Source organism: Chrysemys picta, chromosome 1 (assembly GCF_011386835.1).
Source record: "Chrysemys picta bellii isolate R12L10 chromosome 1, ASM1138683v2, whole genome shotgun sequence".
In the NCBI taxonomy this organism is placed as follows: domain Eukaryota; kingdom Metazoa; phylum Chordata; order Testudines; family Emydidae; genus Chrysemys; species Chrysemys picta.
The window spans coordinates 164,054,534-164,079,352 of NC_088791.1; the positions used below are offsets into that span (position 1 = coordinate 164,054,534).

The 24,819-nt window shown below is 42.9% G+C and overlaps 2 protein-coding genes across 2 annotated transcripts in view; one reads left to right on the forward strand and one right to left on the reverse strand.

The window, feature by feature from the left end:
- Positions 1 to 24,819, reverse strand: part of BTLA (B and T lymphocyte associated) — a 177,276-nt gene that overhangs the window by 103,974 nt on the left and 48,483 nt on the right. The window lies entirely within an intron of this gene.
- LOC103305939 (uncharacterized) overlaps positions 5,854 to 24,819 on the forward strand; it is an 83,696-nt gene continuing 64,730 nt past the window's right edge. Inside the window, exon 1 of the mRNA XM_065588786.1 lies at positions 5,854 to 5,918. The gene's annotated coding sequence lies outside the window, so the exon portion shown is untranslated. The remainder of the gene's footprint in view (positions 5,919 to 24,819) is intronic.

Consider the following 24,819-nt stretch of genomic DNA (forward strand, 5'->3'; position numbering starts at 1 on the left):
ATCTGAACACCCCTGAACTTTGAAGAAGTTTACATCAAGACCCAGTTTCTGTGTGGATATAAAATAAGCCAGTGAGAAGCAAGCACTGTATCCAAGTATGGTGGGAGGTTGAGGGGAGAAATGTGTGCAATGTTTATGGGAGCTAATACTGACCCAACTGAAGTGTTCTAGGTTCTCTTCTTGGCATATGGATAAGAACTCCATGCTGCTCTTCCAGGTGACCCAGGTACTACGCCAGTGGTGCATATAAAGAAGACATATAATGTTTGTCCACTTTGTGGTGTGGCTATTTTGCAAACCTGAGAATAGTACAGTACTTTCTTGCTGCTTTTTCAAGCTTCTATCATTGATTTTGTTGCTCTCATAAGGATGCCTGCTGTCTCTTGGTTCCCACCGGAAATGGAAATGCTGAAATACCGTGACAGAAGTGCACAATTTGTTTGTTTGTTGTTCCAGCCTGACTGGAAGCAGTAATATTGCATGCTGTGGAATGTCTAGTCTAATTTTGCAGACTCTGTCAGGTTCAGATCAGCATCTGGATGCTTAACTTCCAAAAAGTTTCTGGCTGCTGAATACCCAAACTCAACTTCTTGAGGATCACCCACCACTAGTTATCATGTTATGGGGATTGTTTCCATATAATTCTCACATGGTTAATGTAGTTGCATCTATTATGTAAAATGTCTCTTTTTCTCTACTATACAGTGATGGGATTAACATGCAACCCATAGCATGTTGGATGGTTGCAATATAAACACAAATAAGAAATTATTTCAGTATATCAAAATAAGAAAACCTGTGAGAGAATCAGTTTGTTGGTGAGACTACTAAAGCAAATAAAGGCGCAGTAAAGGAAAATAAGGTTATTGCAGAGATGCTAAATGATATCTTTGTATCGCTCTTAGTTTACCTACTCCTTTTTGGGTGATGCAGATTAAGATTCTGTTAGAGACTGAGAGCACGTTAGACAAACACCTGTCAGGGATGGTCTAGATAATTTTTAGTCCTACCTTGAGTGCAAGGGACTGGATTAGAAAACCTTTTGAGGTCCCTTCCAGTCCTACACCTCTATGCTTCTATGTCAAAAGATGCTGGAAGAAAGTGACACATTAAAGAGCAATATATTACTTCAGCCAGATGATGTACATCCAAGAATTCTGAAAGAATTCAAGACAGAAGTAGGTGAGTTGCTGACAAAAATATGCATTTTTCTCAGTAAAATCAATTACTGCAGGAGAGAATGGCAGAAGTTGTTCCTATCTTTACTAAATGAGTTCGTGGTGATCCTCCTGGGTATTACTGACAAGTAAACTTTCATTTCATACCAGGTAATGTGGTAGAAATGATAATTAATAGAACTGCAAAACACCTAGCTGAACAGGAACTGATAGGGATAAAGAAAAATCATACTTCTCTAACCTATTAGAATTCTTTAAACATCTCAGTAGAACAGGGAAAAAAGAGAACATGGCTGACAACCAATGTGGCTTTTCAAAAGCTATTGACAAAGTCCCCTACAAGGGACTATTAAGGAAATTTGGTAGCAATAGGATAAGAGAATGCAGAAATGGACCCAAAACTGGCGAAGAGTAGGAATGAGTGGTACATTTTCAGCATGACAAAAGGTTATCAATGAGTACACTAATGTTCTGTACTACAACCAGTGTGGTTTTGCACGTTTGTTGATTATCTGAATATTATCTTGATGAACTTCATCATATCACCATTTTTTAATGAACACACAAACTGTTTCTCATCTGTACATGTCCCATTTATTATATATATAAAAACATGCTGAAGTCTAACCGACAAGCCACAGCAAGATCTACATGTACAACACTGGCACAGCATTGTCTTCCAGGAACAAAGGAACTGGCATCACTGCCATAAAAAGTCTCCCTTCTCCCCACCGCTACCCCATCTCTCAGCAGCACATCCCAGATGTAGTATGAATTTCAGCCTGTAGATGGTAAAAATCCAAAGGTATTGCCACTCTCCTAATTACAGAGGGAGAGGGGGCTCTGACCAGGAAGAGGGAGACAAGTTGGGGAGGATGTGCTTGTACAGAATGATGAGATGGCGGGCAAACTCCCTCAACTTGGCCAGATATCCCGGAAGGGTGGATAACATGGAGACCTTGCTTCGCCTCCCTCTTTGGCATGCATATATATATATATAATGTTATATTTAGTGTGGTGGACAGCAAAGAATAGCCTCCGTAACCATTGCCAAAAGACACAACTTAGTGAAACATTTCCATTTGTGTTCAAGTCAGGAATCCTGTTTTCCTTCTGTTCCTTAACCCAGAGGGAAGTACTCCAAGCAACCACTGCCCTTTTAGTCATACCCCAATAAAGCATATGAGAAAGTCTATGCTGTTCTATCTCCACGCTCTAACTCATTCCTTCCCAAATTATCACACAGGAAGAGGTCAGACACTAGACTACAGTCTCCGCTGCTCCCGGTGAGCAATTCTTTTTTTTTTTTTTGATCATGTGATCCAGCCAACTAGGTTCAAGACAATGGTGGAAATACTCCAGGCTGTATGTGTTAGAGCACCACTGTGTGCTGGTTTCCTTTATGGTGTGATTTAATTTCCTGAAGACAGGTCTTTGTGGGGAGGGGGTTTGGAGTGGGCCCATACTAGGCACAGAGTTGTTCTCCTTATTTTGTGGCCCATTACCTCTCAGGTCAGGGTGTGTGTGAGGATCACCAAGAAGGAACAATAACATCAGGTTGGGATTTTAGATCAGAAAACAGGACACTTTTGTTGGTGAGGGGGGATTGTATGGAATGGTGTTGGGTAAGGTCAGGGAGATGAGCATAGAAGAATTTTGATAGCTGTGGGGAAGGGGGGGAAAAGGTCCCCACTCTTTCTTTATATTTTTGTGCTTCTATCTCTTTTTCCTTTATCTCACTTTATTTTTGTTCATTTCTTTAATTCCCCCAGACTTTAGTCTTCTCCACCTATCTTCTTATTGCCATTCTTATCTCCCTGCTCGCTCTCCCCATGCATAATCACTCTTTTCTCTCATAGTCTGTCTGTCCTTTGTCTCTCCACTTCCCTCAGCCCTTGTATCCCACCACAATTCAGTGCTCACAGTGGATGCAGTGGAGATGGGTAGATGCCAGCCCAGGTTGGGTATACCAGCTTGCTGCATATATAACGGCAATGCAACAGAGCTGCCATGGGAATCGTGACCATTCACAGAAATATCTGAGATGTGACTTCCACGTGGATGTATTTATCTATGGGAACACTTGCTAGGGGTGGGGAGAATGCCCACAGGGAGTCATCATACAGGTCATGGTCAGCAGAGGACAAACCTAGTGCGAAGGGATGGACCTTGAAGTGCATATGTGTTTAGGTGGCCAACAGATCCTTCAGGTGAGGTTTACATAAATTAGGTAAAAATATTGTTTTTTGTGAAACTGGAAGGGACATGTACAGAAAGCAGTGAAAGCATTTTTCAGGGAGGCATGCCCTAAACATGATCAAAAGATGTCTACAAAGGAAATTGTTGAAGAATGCGCCATCAGTGACATTTCACTATTAAGTCTTATCTGAGTGACTCATATTCTGTCACCAAGAAAAACAGGCTAACTCTTTCTAGATAACAACTGTGGAAAGAGTAATTAAAAGAACCGGGGAATTTCTTTTTTGTTATAAAATATACAAATGAGTTTTCAGCTTAATAGATGTTTTTTTTCCTGCTGAGACAGCTCCGTTTTTCCAGTGTGTTTTTGATATGATATGATATATGTAGACACATATATCTTTTCCTAGTAGAGAGATAGATCCAACTGATGTGAGATTAGTAGAGGAAAGTTCTGTGAGAAAATTCACTTTCAGTATGATCTAATCAAAAACATTTAATGTGTTTTCTCTCTTAAAAAAAAAAAAAAGCCAATTTAGAAGAAGATCCATTAAGTCTCATAAAGATGCGGTAATAGTGAAGTGTTTCCTGAGGCCAGAGTATCAACTGTCAAATTCTCCTCTCAGTTACAACAGTACAACTCTATTGGAGTCAATGGGATTGATAGAGAATTTGGCCTGTAGTTTGTGTGATAGGTTTTACAACCCCTCTTGGTCCTATTGGGTTCCGGGGAGGTGGGCAGGCACAAACTGGCCCATGGCTAAAGGACCCTCGCCCAGTCTATGATTATGGGGGACAACAGAAAATATAATAAGGGCAGGTGTGAAGGTCAAAGGGTCAAAACAAGGGAACCTGAAGGGGACACTGAACAGAGAACCCTGGACAACGTCCACAGTTCTTGGTCTTGAGGGGGGTATGGGGCCTGAACAGTGGTCCCATAGCTGGAGACAAGACCAAAACACCTTTAATTCTGTCAGGCCTGGAACCAGGTGAGGCTATGTAGCTTGGGGCAAATGCAGCTGGGACTCATTATCCTCTCAGGCCCAGGTGACATGCATAAAAGGAGAAAGAGGAAGTGGCTAGTTCTTGGGAAAGATTAGAATCAAAGGAAGAAGGGTCTTTATCACCACATTGTGCTTGGACCATAAAGCATGCTGGTTTTATTTTGGGATCTATTTGCCCATAAAAGGGAAGACTTTGATTTGGACTTCTATATCTTGGAAGGAGGACAACTAGGTGCCTTATTTAGGATTGGATTCATTGTACCATTGGAGGGAGCCAGAGAAAGAAAGAGAGCATGTCCTGTGATAGTTTGTAAGACATTTCAGGATGTGCCTGGATGGAAAGGAGCTATGAAAACCTAAGAGATTGCTTAAGCAAAGAGTCTCACTAGAAATAAGTTAGCCGTTGTACTGCTCATATAGAATAAACAAGCAATGGTGAGTTTGTGGAATCCTACATGTGAAATACTTGTTTAGTAAAGTAATGCAGACTTTCATTATTTTTTAAGAAAAAAAATGAAACAAATCCCATCGTCAGCCTCCACTCCCTGCTTTTGCGACAGAGGCTGTGAGTACTGTTCTGAGGGTCCCTCTGGCTGGAGTCGTCAGCAATGGAGAGGCATTTGCTGCCATAAAAATCTACCTCAAAAGAGAGACTGAAAAGCCTGAGCTTTTCCTTTGGGGTGAATGCCTCCTCTTCCTCAGCTTCCTTTCTGCCATTTTGGGGAAGCTATATTCATATAAATCTTCCATAATATAAGAACTGATCTGCTTTATGAGAAACAGTGGGTCTCAGTAAATCCATAGCCTGTCTCCAAACTGGACAGGAACCAGCTTTCAGTTCTTACTCTGTTTGCTTTATTATAACTTCCACAGTTGTGCTGTTTGTGCCTGTGGCACTTGAGGCACCGTTGGCTGTGATACCACGAACTGTCCTTAGGGTCTGAGAAATCCTACACACCCTACTGCCCCCTCAAAACAAAATGTGTGGCTCTCAATCTTCTTTAACCAATTTCCTCATTCTTGCAAAAATCCTGAGGTTAAGGCCAGGGCTGGATTTACACCTTATGTGCCCCTACACACAGCATCTTTAACATCCTGTCCGCCCCCCGCCTACAGCTGACCTTCATGTTTTCTGTAAAAAAAATGAAACTTTTAACCCACTTTTAACTTTTAGGTGCCCCTAGAATGCTGGTGCCCCTAAGCACGTGCCTACTGTGCCTAATTGGAAATCCAGCCCTACGGTGCCACAAGTCCAGAAGGGAAGCAAGTGGCATGGGGCTATTCAGGGTGCTGGCTGCTTCTAATGAACCATATTGTAGAGAGAGGTAGATGTCTTCACTAGAGAGTGTCTTCTCACTCCCAAGAGCTGCCACCTTTCCCCCCTCCCCCTCCCCCCCCCCCGGTAGGATAGCTGTTAGCATCTGTAATCTTAACTTTGCTTTTGCTATTGTATTTTATTTCCAGAGGAGCCCCTGTGACTTCCTGTTGCTGCTTTGTTTTCACAGAACCATACAGAAGTCCTTGTGGTTTTCTCAAGGTACAGTAATTTTTCTTGCTATGCTTCACTGAACTGTGTCAGCAGGAGCTCCTTAGCCTGTTCTCATAGCCAGGATCCAGAGCTCTCAAATCTAGTGAATTTTGCAGGACATTACACACATTAGCTGACTCAGGCTTGTGGGCTCCTAACCCCCAATGTTCTACTGCTGTCTAACAAATAGCTGTGTAACCCACAAGCAAAGTGTGTGTCGCATCCCCCTCTCATGCCGAGTGTACAGAGAAGATAAATTAATCCTTTGCTCAAGTGTACAGGCCTGTGTTTAAGGTCTATGACCTTGTTGGTGACCCATGTTGGGCTGGGGCTTATGGTTGCACATGACAGAACTAGTTTATTTAATTCACACAGTAAGAAAATATAATTGAAAACATGTTTTATAGTTAAATATAATCTGTAAATAGAGTGGCATGCAGAACCCCCTCAGATGTTCCACATCTCATTGTCACGCATTTCAAGTGCTTGTGTCACATGCTGGCAGGTTCAGCGGTTGACAGAGGAATGCTTTGCTCTGGGGAATATTTTAATTTGGTTGTAGTGGGGTGGGTTATGGTTCAGGTTTGATCTGGATTGGGAGGCGCTGTAATTTAATGAAGCAATCTCATGAGATTTTGATCCTGAATGGCAAAAAAACCCGAGATACATTCAGGTGAATAGGTTTTCATTGTTTTAGCTGAAATCTTAGCGGAACAGCTGTTTGAGATCTCTGTCAGAAGTGTTGTCACCAAAAAATCGATACAGTCACAACCAAAACTGTAGTGGGAAGGCATCCAGATACTGAAGGTTAAACATCCCACAAAGTCCAAAAGGGTTTGACTCTGTGGTCCTTATTTGGCTCCTTTCCATTTAGTATCCAGGCAAAAATTATTGCACCGAATTTTTCTTTACTATATGTTATGTTTTGCTGCTCAAACTGAAAGTTGTATAAATATTTTTTCTAAATGTGGATTATCTCTCTAACTGTAACAAAGTACCAAAAATAGTGATTAATTTTGACACTAAGAATAGAAGTCATGGGGCCTGTTACAAAGAATTTCTTTTAAAAAGTAACCCTTCAAAAATTTGAACTAAGTCAATTTGTCCCATAAAATGGGCTTCTCATCCAACGGTTATGCAAGATTTGGCTAGCAGTCATGGGAATCTGCAGAGATTATTTTAGAATAAAAACATATTAAAAATTACAAGGGGAAAAATTGTTTATCAGGGTACAGAGTTCAAATGAAGCATGTTTCCACATTCAGATGTGTATGCATGAATGCAAAATAATAAGCAAAAAAGATGTATCTATTGCGTGTCTTGCTCAATTAAAGTGATAACAAAGAATAAAAATTTTCCTACTTGTTCGCTATAAATCTCTCCATAAATAGGGCACTTACTGTATTAAAATACCTTGCATGTGATGTTAGCATAAGGTCTTTATGAAAAGAGTAAAATTCCGGTTCTCATATGGTCATGTTGATAGCCAAGGTCTTAGATTCAGTTCGGTACCATGCAGATTACTATTTTATTTGTCTAACACTAGCACCTAGGTGCTGTACAATCACATAGGAAGAGAAAATCCTTGCCCTGAAGAGCTTACATCCTCAGTAGATCAAACCAACAAAAGGTGGGAGAAAGGAGGTATTATAGTTTTCTTTATATTATGACTTTCTTAAATATTGTAGTAACACAAATGCATTTCACAGCACTTTGGAACACACTTTTTAACAGCCCCCTAGCCTTTGTGCTATTTTTTCTCTATGCATTCCAGGATCCAACTTTCTTATAGCTTAAGGATAAAAGGTAATACTTTCAAAAGCAACTGAGGTGCTTTTGAAAATAGGACTTAGGATCCCATGTCACTGAGATGCTTTTGAAATTTTTACACAAAATATCCAAACTGGAGTGCCTAAATTTAGGCATCCGCATCTGTATTTAGGCATCTAAATAAAAGCGCCTTGGTTTTCAGAGTTATAGAGTATTTTGAGTTCCCATTGACTTCAGTGGAATTTGTGGATGCTAAGTACCTTTGACAATCAGGCCACCTTCATGTAGGTGTCTAAATATAGATTCAGGACCCTAAATTTAGACATCCAGGTTTTGAGACTTCTGGGCTGGCATATTTAACAAACCATATAACAGGGAGTTGGAGATCTTGTATCTGAAGGTAGTGTTTGTAGTAGATAATGTAGACACAACATTATTGAGATTCAGTTCAGAGAAGATTGTGAAGAACTTCAGAGGGACTCACATGAATGGGCAATATGATAGATGAAGTTCAATGTTGATAAATGTAAAATAATGCAGATTTGAAGAAAAAATTTAAACTACTCATACATATTGCAGAGTACTAAATTAACTGTATCAACTCAACTCAATAAAGACCTCTGGTCAATGTGCAACTGAAGTAAAAAAAAAAAAGCAACAAAAAACAAGGTGTTAGGGAGAAATGGGAATCAATGGTGTTGTCTCATGTGCAGCACTGGTCACCCCATCTCAAAAAGGACATTGCAGAATTAAAGGGAGTTGAAAATGATTAGAGGTATGAAAAGACTGTGATACGAAGAGAGATTGAAAAGATTGGGATTGTTCACCTAAGAGGGGGCATGATAAAAATATATAAAATAATAAATGGTCTAACGAAGGTAGAAAGTAGATTCTATTCTCTCTGTATTAGCCAAGGGATGTTACATGAAAATAAAGTGTGATAAATTCAAAACTGATTGAGAGATACTTTTTCAGACAACACATAATTAGACTGTGGAACACATTGCAACATGATAATATGAGACCAAGAATGCAGTAAGATTGAAAGAGGGATAGGACATTTATATCAGCCAGAGCTGTTATAGTTCATGCTAACAAATAATTGTGGAAAGGAGAAAGAACTTCATGCTTCAGGGTTGAAACCAATTTCTACTGTAGTTTAGGATGAGACCTTCATGGTGTCAGATTATCCCATGTCTGCCTACTGTAGTGTTCCTCTGAATCACCTGATCCTGTATGGAGTCTATGCCTCATTTTGACTGTGGTGCTTTTCTCTGCGCTCTTGCCATAAGATCAAGAGCATCAAGAACAAGTGATGGCTGCAGAGAGGGAAAACACAAGGAGGTTTTAAAAAACAAATGAGTGATTTCTGTTTAACATGTATCACACACACACAAACTAAATTAAAAGAACACTATTAAGATTGCAAAGTCAAGCACTCTGAAGTTAGGAAATGGCAGAATTAAGGGTGCCTGTGCAATCTTAATTTGGCTTCCTTGTGCCAATAGAGGAAAATGGGAGATGGGGGCACTCATAACATCGCAAGCAAACATAGATTAACGTTGAACCGACCCAAAATGTTGTGTATCAACATTTCCAAATCAACATTTTTTTAATTCTCCATCCTGCAAAAAATGTCAATAGTTCAGCTTTTCATCCCGATTTGAGATGGAAAACAAATGTTAAAATATCAGAATTCCTCGTGGAATAGAATTTTTTTGACCAGCTCTGTTCCCAAACTCTAATCTTTGGTCCACAGGGAGCAGGCTTACTCACATGGTGCTAGCTGGGACTACAGCTGCTAAACTGTATTAAAAGATTAAATGCTTTCCATGTAAGCAGTTGCTGTAATTACCACGAGGGTGTTACATGATCATGAATGGGAGGAAAGGACTCTGAGTCAGTCAAGGCATCTTCAATCCTAAGGACATTAAAATGTGCTGCATGCTATGAGCAAGTATGAAAACTACTGCCTTGACACCATGCGAAGCCATTGTTTAACACTGAATGATAGGAACAAGCCTGCCTTTGTGAGTCAACGCCACCATTTTTAGCATCCTCTGGGTTTGTAAGTGAAGGTCTTCCATCTGGCCAAGACTGATGACTAAATGTGGGAAATCTGATGCTGGAAATGGTGGTGTTGACTCATAAAAGCATGCCAGTTGGAAAACTGGCAAAAAGAAACCACCACAGGAAGGAAGAAATCGGAGAGACAAACAACTTGAGAATGAGGCACCTCAAAGACCAGGCTAAGAAAAGGCTTTCATTGCAATAGTTCTCATTTTGATGGGTTCTGATTCAAGCTTTCCTCATCCCATCTGGTTTCTTCTTTCCTTCAGGGTTTCTGGGTTTACAGACCATAGGGTCTTAGCCCAGATCCCTAGCTGGTGTAAATTAGCATCGCTCCTTTTGTCTTCAGTGGAGCTGCACCAATTTATGCCAGCTCAGCATCTGGCTCTCTTGGTTTAAATGGATCATGCTGCGGAGGATCCATGGAGAAAGAAGGCTCGTTGGGCTTAGAAAAATATTTTTAAATAAGCATTCCTAATCTAATTCACCTAATGGACCCCAGGCAGTTTAGATAGGGATAGATAATAAGACAGAAAATATCATATTCGCTCTATATAAATCCATGATATGCCCACATCTTGAATACTGTGTGCAGATCTGGTCACCCCATCTCTCTCTCAAAAAAAGTTGGAATTGGAAAAGGTTCAGAAAAGAGCAACAAAAATGATTAGGGGGATGGAACAGTGTCAGAGATTAATAGAACTGTGACTTTTCAGCTTGGAAAAAAGATGACTTGAGGGGGAATATGATAGAGGTCTATAAAATCATGACAGGTGTAGAGAAAGTAAATAAGGAAGTATTATTTACTCCTTCACATAACACAAGAATTAGGGGTCACCAAATGAAATTAATAGACAACCATTTTAAAACAAACAAAAGGAAGTATTTCTTCACAAAATGCACAGTTAACCTGTGGAACTCTTAGCCAGAGGATGTTGTAAAGTTCAAGACTATAACAGGGTTAAAAAAAGAACTAGGTAAGTTCATGGAGGACAGGGTCATCAAAAGCTATTAGCCAGGATGGGCAGGGATGCAAAACCATGCTCTGAAGTGTCCCTAGCCTCTGTTTCCCAGAAGCTGGGGAGGATGAACAGATGGGCAGGATCCCCTGGGAGAATAACATGAAGGGCAAAGGGGTCCAGGAGACCTGGCTGTATTTTAAAGAATCCTTATTGCGGTTGCAGGAACAAACCATCCTGATGTGTAGAAAGAATAGTAAATATGGCAGGCGACCAGCTTGGCTAAACAGTGAAATCCTTGCTGATCTTAAACGCAAAAAAGAAGCTTACAAGAAGTGGAAGATTGGACAAATGACCAGGGAGGAGTATAAAAATATTGCTCAGGCATGCAGGAGTGAAATCAGGAAGGCCAAATCGCACTTGGAGTTGGAGCTAGCAAGAGATGTTAAGAGTAACAGGAAGGGTTTCTTCAGGTATGTTAGCAACAAGAAGAAAGTCAAGGAAAGTGCGGGCCCCTTACTGAATGAGGGAGGCAACCTAGTGACCGAGGATGTGGAAAAAGCTAATGTACTCAATGCTTTTTTTGCCTCTGTCTTCACGAACAAGGTCAGCTCCCAGACTGCTGCACTGGGCAGCACAATATGGGGAGAAGGTGACCAGCCCTCTGTGGAGAAAGAAGTGGTTCGGGACTATTTAGAAAAACTGAACGTGCACAAGTCCATGGGGCCGGATGCGCTGCATCCGAGGGTGCTAAAGGAGTTGGCGGATGAGATTGCAGAGCCATTAGCTATTATTTTTGAAAAATCATGGTGATCGGGGGAGGTCCCGGAAAAAGGCTAATGTAGTGCCCATCTTTAAAAAAGGGAAGAAGGAGGATCCAGGGAACTACAGGCCAGTCAGCCTCACCTCAGTCCCTGGAAAAGTCATGGAGCAGGTCCTCAAGGAATCAATTATGAAACACTTAGAGGAGAGGAAAGTGATCAGGAACAGTCAGCATGGATTCACCCAGGGGAAGTCGTGCCTGACTAACCTAATTGCCTTCTATGATGAGATAACTGGTTCTGTGGATGAGGGGAAAGCAGTGGATGTGTTATTCCTTGACTTTAGCAAAGCTTTTGATACGGTCTCCCACAGTATTCTTGCCGCCAAGTTAAAGAAGTATGGGCTGGATGAATGGACTGTAAGGTGGATAGAAAGCTGGCTAGATCGTCGGGCTCAACGGGTAGTGATCAATGGCTCCATGTCTAGTTGGCAGCCGGTTTCAAGCGGAGTGCCCCAAGGATTGGTCCTGGGGCCGGTTTTGTTTAATATCTTTATTAATGATCTGGAGGATGGTGTGGACTGCACTCTCAGCAAGTTTGCAGATGAGACTAAACTAGGAGGCGTGGTAGATACACTAGAGGGTAGGGATCAGATACAGAGGGACCTAGACAAATTAGAGGATTGGGCCAAAAAAAGACCTGATGAGGTTCAACAAGGTCAAGTGCAGAGTCCTGCACTTAGGACGGAAGAATCCCATGCACTGCTACAGACTAGGGACCGAATGGCTAGGTAGCAGTTCTGCAGAAAAGGACCTAGGGGTCAGAGTGGACGAGAAGCTGGATATGAGTCAACAGTGTGCCCTTGTTGCCAAGAAGGCTAACGGCATTTTGGGCTGTATAAGTAGGGGCATTGCCAGCAGATCGAGGACCGTGATCGTTCCCCTTTATTCGACATTGGTGAGGCCTCATCTGGAATACTGTGTCCAGTTTTGGGCCCCACACTGCAAGAAGGATGTGGAAAAATTGGAAAGAGTCCAGCGGAGGGCAACAAAAATGATTAGGGGTCTGGAGCACATGACTTATGAGGAGAGGCTGAGGGAACTGGGATTGTTTAGTCTCCAGAAGAGAAGAATGAGGGGGGATTTGATAGCAGCCTTCAACTACCTGAAGGGGGGTTCCAAAGAGGATGGAGCTCAGCTGTTCTCAGTGGTGGCAGATGACAGAACAAGGAGCAATGGTCTCAAGTTGGGGAGGTCCAGGTTGGATATTAGGAAACACTATTTCACTAGGAGGGTGGTGAAGCACTGGAATGCGTTACCTAGGGAGGTGGTGGAGTCTCCTTCTTTGGAGGTTTTTAAGGCCTGGCTTGACAAAGCCCTGGCTGGGATGATTTAGTTGGGAATTGGTCCTGCTTTGAGCAGGGGTCGGACTAGATGACCTCTTGAGGTCCCTTCCAACCCTGATATTCTATGATTCTATGATTCTATGATGGATCACTTGATGATTACCTGTATTGTTCATTCCCTCTGAAGCACCTGGTATTGGCCACTGTCAGAAGACAGGATATTGGGCAAGATGACCTTTGGTCTGACCCCGTATGGCTGTTCTCTAGACCTCAGTTTTCCCATATGTAAAATGGGGAGAATGATACTGACCGCCTTTGTAAAGCACTTTGAGGTCTATTGATGAAAAGTGCTATATAACAGCTAAGTGGTATTATTCTCTCGCAGGGATTCTTCCACTGACTCTGTCTTTAATTAGGAGAGGCATGTAGAGCTGGGAAGAAGTCTCTTAGTTACCATACTCCTTACACTTACTTTTATTCCTTACACTAATTGGGCCAAATTCTGCCAGAGATTCTCATGTGCAACCCTAATGACTGTGATAGGCTTGTACTGACTGTAAATCATGGCAGAGTTTGGCCCTTAGGGTGTAAACTCCCTCATGACCCAGTCAAATAGGAGGTAACTTTTTCTTTCTTACGATCAGAATTAAGTTGACTGGAGCCCTAGCACGCTGAAGAGAAACATCAGCTTCTGCTCTCAGACAGAGAGCAAGTGCCAGCAATTCCCTGGAGTGTTCTGTGATTTTTGGGGGTGGGGTGGGAGGGACCTTTTTTAAAACTGACAAAAAAATATGATTTCATTTTGGCTTTTTGACTCCCCAGCTCCAATTCCTTGGCCCCCGTAAGTCTGGCGGTTTTTACAGTAGGTTATCTCAGATATTGGGGAAGTAGAAAGAGAAATGCTTGGAAAGTCCCTTTTTAAAGAATGTACTGTTATGGTTTTATTTAATTGTTTATATTTTGTGTTAATCTTTCTGACCGGCAGAGATAAGGCTGCAATTTAACATCTTTCCGCAACTGTGCTTCCTTGCAAGCTCTGACCTGCTGTGCAAACTATTGTATCAGACCATTACCAATGTTATGTAACCAAGGAATTTCCCACTTCTAGCCAGGTTGCACAGTCTCTCCTAAAAATGTTCTGGGGGTGGGGGCTAAGGGCTGGAGTCAAGAAAAATTGTTTTGCATGATGCATCTTAAATTTTACCCTGATCCTCCCCCTTCCTCCACTCTTGTGCCTTTTTGAAAATAAAGACCATGTTACTCATACATCATAATTTCCTGTTCCTCCACCCCTACAATAACCCCCTTCCTTTGTAAATCAATATAGGGAATGTCTCTGACTTTTTAAGAGGGATTTATAATACAAGTTTTTCCATCCCCTTGTTAGACTACCCTGGGTAGTGCTACTGTAAACCACATGGATGAAGGGAGTGACTATCCACTTACAAGTTAATTAACTGCAGAGCATCTGCCAACTGATGGCCACAAACTAAAATGGCTTAACCAATTAGAGAGGTCTTCCACTCTGAGTCTGGACTCGCTGTACCAAATTCAGATGTGTGTAAAGCAGGTGCAGGTCAACAAAAGTCAGCGTTGCATCACTCTCTGATGCCTGTCTGAATTTAGCCAGGTGTATGTGCGCCTGACATATTACTATAGCTGGACTGGGACCTTGGTAGTCCCTAAAAAGCAGGCATACTAGCTGAGGCAAAAGCATACTTCTCCTTGGTTAAACCACTAGTAACCTTGCTATAGATTCATCGATTCTAGGACTGGAAGGGACCTTGAGAGATCATCAAGTCCAGTCCCCTGCCCGCATGGCAGGACCATGTCTAGACCAACCCTGATAGACATTTATCTAACCTACTCTTAAATATCTCAGAGATGGAGATTCCACAACCACCCTAAGCAATTTATTCCAGTGTTTAACTACCCTGACAGTTAGGAACTTTTTCCTCATGTCCAACCTAAACCTCCCTTGCTGCAGTTTAAGCCCATTGCTTCTTGTTCTATCCTTCGAGGCTAAGGTGAACAAGTTTTCTCCCTCCTCCTTATGACATCCTTTTAGATACCTGAAAACTGCTATCATCTCCCCTCTCAGTCTTCTCTTTTCCAAACTAAACAAACCCAGTGCTTTGAGCCTTCCTTCATAGGTCATGTTCTCAAGACCTTTAATCATTCTTGTTGCTCTTCTCTGGACCCTCTTCCAATTTCTCCACATCTTTCTGGAAATGCGGTGCCCAGAACTGGACACAATACTCCAGTTGAGGCCTAACCAGTGCAGAGTAGAGTGGAAGAATGACTTCTCGAGTCTTGCTCACAACACACCTGTTAATGCATCCCAGAATCATGTTTGCTTTTTTTGAAACAGCATCACACTATTGACTCATATTTAGCTTGTGGTCCACTATAACCCCTAGATCCCCTTCTGCTATACTCCTTCCTAGACAGTCTCTTCCCATTCTGTATGTGTGAAACCGATTTTTCCTTCCTAAGTGGAGCACTTTGCATTTGTCTTTGTTAAACTTCATCCTGTTTAACTCAGACCATTTCTCCAATTTGTCCAGATCATTTTGAATTATGACCCTGTCCTCCAAAGCAGTTGCAATCCCTCCCAGTTTGGTATCATCAGCAAACTTAATAAGCGTACTTTCTATGCCAATATCTAAATTGTTAATGAAGATATTGAACAGAGCCAGTCCCAAAACAGACCCCTGCGGAACCCCACTTGTTATGCCTTTCCAGCAGGATTGGGAACCATTAATAACAACTCTCTGAGTACGGTTATCCAGCCAGTTATGCACCCACCTTATAGTAGCCCCATCTAAATTATATTTTCCTAGTTTATCGATAAGAATATCATGTGAGACCGTATCAAATGCCTTACTAAAGTCTAGGTATGCCACATCCACCGCTTCTCCCTTATCCACAAGACTTGTTATTCTATCAAAGAAAGCTATCAGATTGGTTTGACACGATTTGTTCTTTACAAATCCATGCTGGCTGTTCCCTATCACCTTACCACCTTCCATGTGATTGCAGATGAGTTCCTTAATTACTTGCTCCATTATCTTCCCTGGCACAGAAGTTAAACTAACTGGTCTGTAGTTTCCTGGGTTGTTTTTATTTCCCTTTTTATAGATGGGCACTATATTTGCCCTTTTCCAGGCTTCTGGAATCTCTCACGTCTCCCATGACTTTCCAAAGATAATAGCTAGAGGCTCCAGTGCTCAGATAGATATGAGCTATCTGAGCACTGGAAGTCTGGATGTAATAGGAACAGGGCAGGATTTCTTACTGGCAAGGCTCCACTTAAGTTAGTCATAATGGCCCGACCATTTCATTCTCTCCTCCCACTTAAAAAAAAAAAAGACTCACTCTTTCCTACCTCCCTCCTTTTTCCTTTTCCCTTTCTTCTGCTTAATCTTACTTTCCATTCTTTCCCATGGGAGGCTATTCCATGCTCTGCTGAAGAGACCTTTTCTTTTCCTGCTCCCACTATGGAGTAAGACAGGGAGGCAAGAATACTGCAGCCTCAGGAACAAGAAGGGTGCTGCAGCCTCTGCCACTTCCTAGGGCAGAGGCAGGTCTGCACCAGAACTCAAGCTATTTGAGGAAACCTTTTCCTAGAGATTTGTAAAGGAAAGGCTTTCGGTTATTAAATCACATGGGGCACTGAGGCCATGGAAGGCAGAGGCAGCTGAGAGCTGTGGAAATTGCAGTAGCAATAGGAAAATGGGAGAGTGGGTCATAACTGAGTGTTTGAAGGGGCAAGAGTGATCCTAGAAAAAGGAGATGCTGGAATGTCATGTGGGGACAATAAGCTTGAGGTGTCCAGATTGCAGCTGTTGGTTTATTTGTTCCCCAGGTCTTGGGGGAGAAAAATATTGATCCCAGGGAGAATGGAGATGGAGGTGTAGATCTTTCAGGAATGAGATAGTAGAAGACTTGGATGTGCCTGTGAGACAGACATCAGCTATAGCCGAAGGCTGCAGCAGATGGTTTGGGATCAAGAGAACCCCACCACTTTCTCACCATCTCTAAGATTTTTAGATCACTACACAAACAGGTCGAATACAATCCTGGAACTAGAAGGAGAATGAAACACCATAAAAAGATCATCAAGGCTCAAAAACGTGTAGAGAAGTGTTTTACACTTTTATAAAATAGTTGACCAGATTGAACTAAGACAGATGCTCATGGAGGGACACATTGGTAAAAGGGGCTGAGAAGCCCAGCAGCTAGAGCCAGGGCCGGCTCTGGCTTTTTTGCCACCCTAGGCAAAAAAGCCAGCTGCCGCCGCCCCTCCCCCCCCCAGCGCAGCAGGGGAGGGCGCCGAGCCCGGCCTTGGGCCCGCAATCCCCGACCGGCCGGAGCGCCGCAGGGAGGGCGGCAAGCCCAGTCGCAGCCCCGCTCTTGGCCCGGAGCGCCCCGCCGCGCCGCCCCCCTCCAGGCACCGCCCCAAGCACATGCTTGGTGGGCTGGTGCCTGGAGCCGGCCCTGGCTAGAGCATAGCCTACTCTGAGGGAAAGGCTCTTAAAGTTGGTCTCAAGTATCACCAGGGCACCCGTTATTATACGTTCACTTTAGTGGTAGTTTGTAAAATGCAATAAATCTGAGGTTTAAACAATCTGGACTTTTTTCTGGTATTGTTAAGAATGTTATTGCTGTATCCGTGTTGTATGTCTTGACCTTCTTTAGTTATGCCCATATGCAAGGGATTGAGTTCTGGATGGTTGACTTTTTTTTTTTTTTTAAAGAATTTCTTGATATTCTCCCGCTTCCGTCTTTCTGTTTAATTTATTTATAACCTAACAGAAACTTGGAGGAAAGAGACTTCAGTGTCGAAATACTTGGCTTTGTTTCTGACAAGTTGTGCTGGATCAGAGAAGTCTGAATCCTGATAGGAGAAAGACACACAGCTCTACTTATCATCAGTGATGAGCTCCCAAAATCCTAAGAACCGGTTCCCTATCGGGTCCACTCGCTCCGGGTTTTCGGCGGCAGGTCCTACACCGGGAGCAAGTGAAGGACCTGCCGCTGAAGTGCCGTGGAAGACCTGGTAGGGAACCACGGGGTGAGTACAAGCCCCATGTGCCTGTCTCCCTCCCCACCCCATCTGACCCCAACCCACATCCTGCCCCCGACTGCCCCCCCCCCAACCCGCAAGTTTCTCCTCCCCCCTCCACCACCGGGGTAGCAGCAGCAGCCCGGGGCTCTGGGGGCTATATAAAGGGCCTGCTTCTACCGCCCCATTCTTTAAATAACCGCCGGAGCCCTGGGGAAGCGGCAAGGCTCCAGTGGCTATTTAAAGGACCGGAGCGGCAGAGGCAGCTGGAGCCCCGACCCTTTAAATAGCTGCCAGGCCCCTCGCTACCCCAGGGCTCTGGGGGCTATTTAAAGGGCCCACAGCTCCCCTGCTTCTACCGCCCCGGCCCTTAAATAGCTGCTAGAGCCCTGGGGAAGCAGCGGGGCTCCAGTGGCTATTTAAAGGACCAGCGCAGCAGAGGCAACTGGAGCCCCGGCCCTTTAAATAGCCGCCGGAGTCCCCCGCTACCGCAGGGCTCTGGGGGCTATTTAAAGGGTCGGGGCTTCCCTGCTTCTACCGCCCCGTCCTTTAAATAGCTGCCGGAGTCCTGGAGTAGTAGCAGGGCTCTGGCAGCTATTTAAAGAGCCGGGGCAGTAGAAGCAGCGGGAGCCCTGGACTTTTTAAATAGCTCCCAGAGCCCCACAGCCCTACCCCAGGGCTCCAGCAGTGGGGCTCTGGTGGCAATTTAAAGGGCCTGGGGCTCCAGCCCCTTCTGGGAGCCCCAGGCCCTTTAAATTGCCCCCTGGGGAAGCCGGGCCACTGCTGTACGGTGCACCGGCTCTCCCCTTTAACAGCCTGTTCTACACCGGCTTCTACATTTAACAACCGGTTCTTGCGAACCAGTGGGAACTGCTTATCATCTCAAGCTCACCACTGTTTATCATCTCATGAGAAAATCTATAGTTAAAACTGTCCAAGTTTACAAGGGAATCAACAATAAAGTGTCCACAGAGGAGGATGAGCAGAGGCACAGACAGCAAAGAGACAAAGTAATCAATAGACTTTCCCTAACAGGTGACTTATTGAGAGGATCTTTGGGACAGAATTTGCATTTTCTTTTAAATCACAAACATTTGCTTTTAAAAAGTCTTCATGTGTTTTTCATTGGAAACTTGACCATGTTGGGATGGAGTAGCTAGGAATTGTGAATGGTCTTTCATCTTCACAGTTCTTATTTAATCTCAAGATAATTAATGACAAACTAATTTGAAGTTGCTGACACGTTTGTATAGGCTAGTCTGGACACTCTCTGAGGACTTGTTAACATATGGAGCTATTTAAGAATAGCTGTTGAGGAACAGATATTCCTGAATAATTCCAAATGTGAACACTCTTATTCTGGAATGTGAGTGCCTGGTTCCTGTTTAGTTCATTGGTTCAAGTTAAACAGGATGAGGCACTCCTATTCCAGCATAAAAGTGTTCAAACTTGGAATTATTCAGACATAACTATTATGCTTTAAATATATACATCTGTTTCATGTACAGCACCCTGGATAATAACATGCAAGGACTCCATGCTTGCACTGGCGGCATTAGGCACCTATTCATAGATTCTAGGACTGGAAGGGACCTCGAGAGGTCATCGAGTCCAGTCCCCTGCCCGCATGGCAGGACCAAATACTGTCTAGACCATCCCTGATAGACATTTATCTAACCTATCACCCAAACAATTGCAGGGGGCCCTGAGGCAGCAAGAGAGTCCCCTAAAAGCCAGATCAGGCCCATGAGGGTCTTCCGTTTGGCCCACTATGGGTCTGCGGTTCCATCTCCTCCCTGCTGGGGGTTCCGCTGTAAGGACTGCCCCTCTCCCCAGCTCGGGCTTCTGCCGGCTCTGGCACCTGCTTGGTCCTAGCTTCAGCATCCCCAGGCTGACCCACCTTTAAGTGCCACTCCCCAGCCCTGCCCACCAGCTTGGTGGATGCTCTGCAGCCAGAAAGCACAAGAATTGGAGCTCCCACTGCCTGGTGGTAAAATTCAATTGGCAATTGATTAACAGAACTATTTACAGAGATTCTGCAACTTTATTAAGCCCTGTGCACACAGTCTGGCTTCCTGATGCCTTCTCCTTACTCTTCCCTCTTGCAACCCTGCTCCTCCCTCCAGGTTCCGTGCAGGTTGCTACAATACCAAACCGTAATCCTAATTCTCTTTTCAAGTGTAGACTAGGCTTAAGGCTGCACCTTCACTGCCCAAAACAAAAAGGGTATGTTTACAGCAACATAACTCATGCACGTGGGCTATCTCGCTGTAAAATCTTAGTGAATTTAAGTCACTGTAGTCATCTTCATGGTGTAGCTAGGCAAGCTCAACCATGGATAGGGGTTAAAGCATCGACTTCACCTAGCTACAGCAGTAAAAATTACCCGTGCCTTGTCTCCACTGTAACTAGGGTTTTACAGTAAGATAACTAACCTGCATTAGTTATGTGAATGAAGGGGGGAAAAAACTCGTGATTTTTGGCTGGGAATAGACTAAATGCTTTTGCAGGGCTACAGCTATCTGCAGTTTACCCTAGCTGATGAACCACAAACATTTGAGGAGTGTCCAGACTAGCCTTTACAAATACATTAACTACCTCCAGTTAACTGGCAATCAGTTAAGTGAAAGTAAAATCTTGAGTGTAGACATAATGTGTTTTGAATATGGCCATATCAGTAGACAGTAGTGACTGAAAGCTGTCATCATGTGAGAGCTATTGAATGACCTAACCAAAATATATCCATTACCTCAGGTTGGTAATTGGATCTTAGGGATGCAGGGTCCACAACATAACTTGCTCTAGCAGCGAGGGCAAGGATAGAACAGGCTGTAAAATGGAGCTTTGGAACAGGGTTCCCCTAAGTGAGGAACGAGGCATGTGGGGAGGGGAGCAGTGTAAGGGGATTTGCAGTGCTTCTGCCTATGCTGTATCTCTTCCTTGGCTAAAAAGAAGGCTATTAAGTCTGCTAGGCTGGCACCTTCCACCAACCCTAAAATCACTTCAAAATTCAGAAGACAAGAGAAGATTTCTAAACCGAAGACACTTGGCGGAATTAACCAAGTGTGCTATGTGTGGGGATTCCTGTGTAAACCAATAAAACCCCAAGTGAAAATTGTAGGCTTAAAAAAAAAAAAGGTGTGCTATCTTTGCAGCATTTGAAAATTGCTGGTTAAAAGGATCCATATAACTTGGATCCTTACACATTTGCTGTGAGCTTCTCTCTGGAAACACAGCCCTGAAGGACAAAGCAGTGAGGGAGGTGAGCAAGTGTGACTTTTTCCTATAACTCAAGGAAAGCAGTTCTTTAAGCACCATTTAAAAAAAAAATAGGGGTGTTGATTAATTGCAGTTGACTCATGCAGTTAACTCAAAAATTAATCGTGATTAAAAAATTAATCACAGCTTTAATCTCACTTTTAAACAATAGAATACGAATTGAAATTTATTAAATATTTTTTGATATTTTTCTACATTTTCAAATATATTGATTTCAATTACAACAAAGAATACAAAGTGTATATTTTATATTTTTAATTGCAAATGTTTGCACTATAAAAATGATAAAAGAAATAGTATTTTTCAATTCACCTCATACAAGTACTGTAGTGATTCTCTTTATCATGAAAGTGCAACTTACAAATGTAGATTTTTTTTGTTACATAACTGCACTCAAAAACAAAACAAAAACATGTAAAAATTTAGCGCCTACAAGTCCACTCAGTCCTACTTCTCGTTTAGCCAATTGCTAAGACAAACAAGTTTGTTTACATTTACGGGAGATAATGCTGCCTGCTTCTTATTTATAATGTCATCTGAAAGTGAGAGCAGATGTTCACATGGCACTGTTGTAGCCTGCATTGCAAGGTATTTATGTGCCAGATATGCTAAACAGTCGTATGCCCCTTCATGCTTCGGCCACCATTCCAGACGTCATGCTTCCACGATGATGATGCTTGTTAAAAAAAAAAAAAGCGTTAATTAAATTTGTGACTGAACTCCTTGGGGGAGAATTGTATGTCCCCTGTTCTGTTCTACCCGTATTCTGACATATATTTTATGTTATAGCAGTCTTGGATGATGATCTAGCACATGTTGTTCATTTTAAGAACACTTTCACTGCAGATTTCACAATACGCAAAGAAGGTACCAATGTGAGATTTCTAAAGATAGCTACAGCACTTGACCCAAGGTTTAAGAATCTGACGTGCCGTCCAAAATCTGAAAGGGACGAGGTGTGGAGCATGCTTTCAGAAGTCTAAAAAGACCAACACTCCGATGCGGAAACTGCAGAACCCGAACCACCAAAAAAGAAAACCAGCTATCTGCTGGTGGCATCTGACTCAGATGATGAAAATGAACTGCTTTGGATTGTTATCAAGCAGAATCCGTGATCAGCATGGGCGCATGTCCCCTGGAATGGTGGTTGAAGCATGAAGGAACATATGAATCTTTAGCGCATCTGGCACATAAATACCTTGCGATGCCGGCTGCAACAATGCCATGCGAACGCTTGTTCTGACTTTCATGTGACATTGTAAACAAGAAGCGGGCAGCATTATCTCCCGCAAATGTGAATACGCTTGTTTGTCTGATCGATTGGCTGAACAAGAAGTAGGACTGTGTGGACTTGTAGCCTCTAAAGTTTTACATTGTTTTGTTTTTGAATGCAGTTATTTTTGTACATAATTCTACATTTGTAAGTTCAACTTTCATGACAAAGAGATTGCACTACAGTACTTGTATTAGATTAATTAAAAATACTACTTCTTTTGTTTTTTACAGTGCAAAGATTTGTAATAAAAAATAAATATAAAGTGAGCACTGTTCACTTTGTATTGTGTGTTGTAATGGATATCAATATATTTGAAAATGTAGAAAACATCCACAAAAATTTAACTGGTATTCTATTATTGTTTAACAGCCTGATTAATCGTGCAATTAATTGCAATTACTTTGTTTAATCGCTTGACAGCCCTAAAAAAAAAAAAAAAGGCTCCTAGTATCTGAGCTCGTATTTGTTCCCCTCCCTCCCACCGCAACTCAGAAACAGACAACTCCCTGTAACTGGAACCCATACTAAAGGGGCTTCCAGGTGATCACATGGCCAAATGCAGCACATCCTTTTCTTTTTCTAAAGAACTGCTGAAAAACACCTATCTTTCTCAGAAAGGAAACCAGTTGTCAGTTGCATTTTGCATCTGTGCACTATAGTATAGTAACACATTAATAGGTGAAATGTTTTTTAAAATAACAATAGTAAAAAATCTTAACATCACAGAAAGGGGAACTTGTCAGGGTGCTTCCAGTAAATAAGCCTTAGGGGTCATTATGACTTGGATTTAATTTTAGACCCTACTGCTGCAAACAGGCCTAGGCAGGTGCCCCACTATGCTTTTGCAGAGTCCCACTGAATTCACCAAACCTCTGATCAGGTTTAAGGGTCTGACTGTGAATTCCTCTGCTGGAGCAGGGCACTTAGGCTAGGTCTACACTACGGGGGGGGGGGGGGGGGGGGGGGGGAAGGTGTTGACCTAAGATACGCAACTTCAGCTACGTGAATAGCGTAGTTGAAGTTGCGTATTTTAGGTCGACTTACCTGGCTGTGAGGATGGCGGGAGCTGACTGCTGCCACGCCGCCGTCGACTCCGCTTCCACCTCTTGCAGCGGTGGATTTCTGGAGTCGACGGCAGAGCCATCAGGGATCGATTTTGTTGCGTCTTCACTAGACGCGATAAGTCGATCCCCAATAGATCGATTGCTACCCGCCAATCCGGCGGGTAGTGAAGACATGCCCTCAGTGTAGAAAGAAACTAGAGCTTGTCCCTGAGCTCTGACTGTATGCTCTTTCCTGCCATCTGGTGGGTGCAGCAGAAAAGCCAACCTTTCACTCATTCTAGAGTTGGGCAAAACCCACCACACAAAACATGTAACTTCTGTTGCATGCCTCAGTCATATTTAAAGGCTAGAGTCAGGTGAGAAAATAATATTCCCTTGCTTATTGTTACCTGAGGTCTACCATGTGTGCCCCCCGCCCCTTACTGGCTCTTGTCTTTGAGTACTCAAGCTGGTACTTTTCTCCCCACTTAACCTCTTCTAGTGTTGATTAAGTTTCTTTCTCTCAGGAATGCCCCAAGTGGTTGTCCTCTAGTAACTACCACCAGTACCACTGGACTTAAATAAAGCAAGAGTTATGTGACATAGGAAACAGAATTCAACAAGAATGAAATATGCTATGAAAAAAACTGGTTAGGATATATGCTGCAATTTACTGTTTCTTAACTGAGTAAGGTTAGAACTCCTACACCTGAAGGTCTGCTTGCCTCTCTCCTATCACCCACGGTGCTAAGTTTAATCAGACAATGATTCATCTCTCCACTTGTACCATCTTCAGCTCAGTCAGCCTCCTGGCAACTCCTTTTGGCTTTGTCTATACTGGAGAAATATTTGGAAATGTTACGCATCAGTGTTTACCCCTCACACTGTGGGGATCATTCCTAAATAAATAAAATGGCTTGAGAGCCCACTTCAAGACACTTACCCAAAAGTTCTGAGCTTGAGAAAAATGAAATAAAAGAGCCTGGTCTACAATTCTGGCACTCCTCAACTTAGCCACGACGGACACTGAGTTAGCTGTGCTTTGTAATCAAACCTGAGAATGTGACTTTTCTGAATAAGTTTAATGTGAACCAAAGTAACCAGCAATATCAGCAGGTAATTAGAGGTGACAATACATGCGTGGCAATGGGAACTCCGCAAACTGGCTGTCAAAAGGTACCAGTGTCTGGAGCAAAGGGACAAGTGATATCTAACACTGTCGTGAGAGAGATGGGGTATAAAACACACCTTAGTTAAGCAACTACTTAAATGATTACCTGTACCACATTTCTTAGGGTTCTTTTAACTTTGATGACTTAACTAAAGAAATGGACTCAAG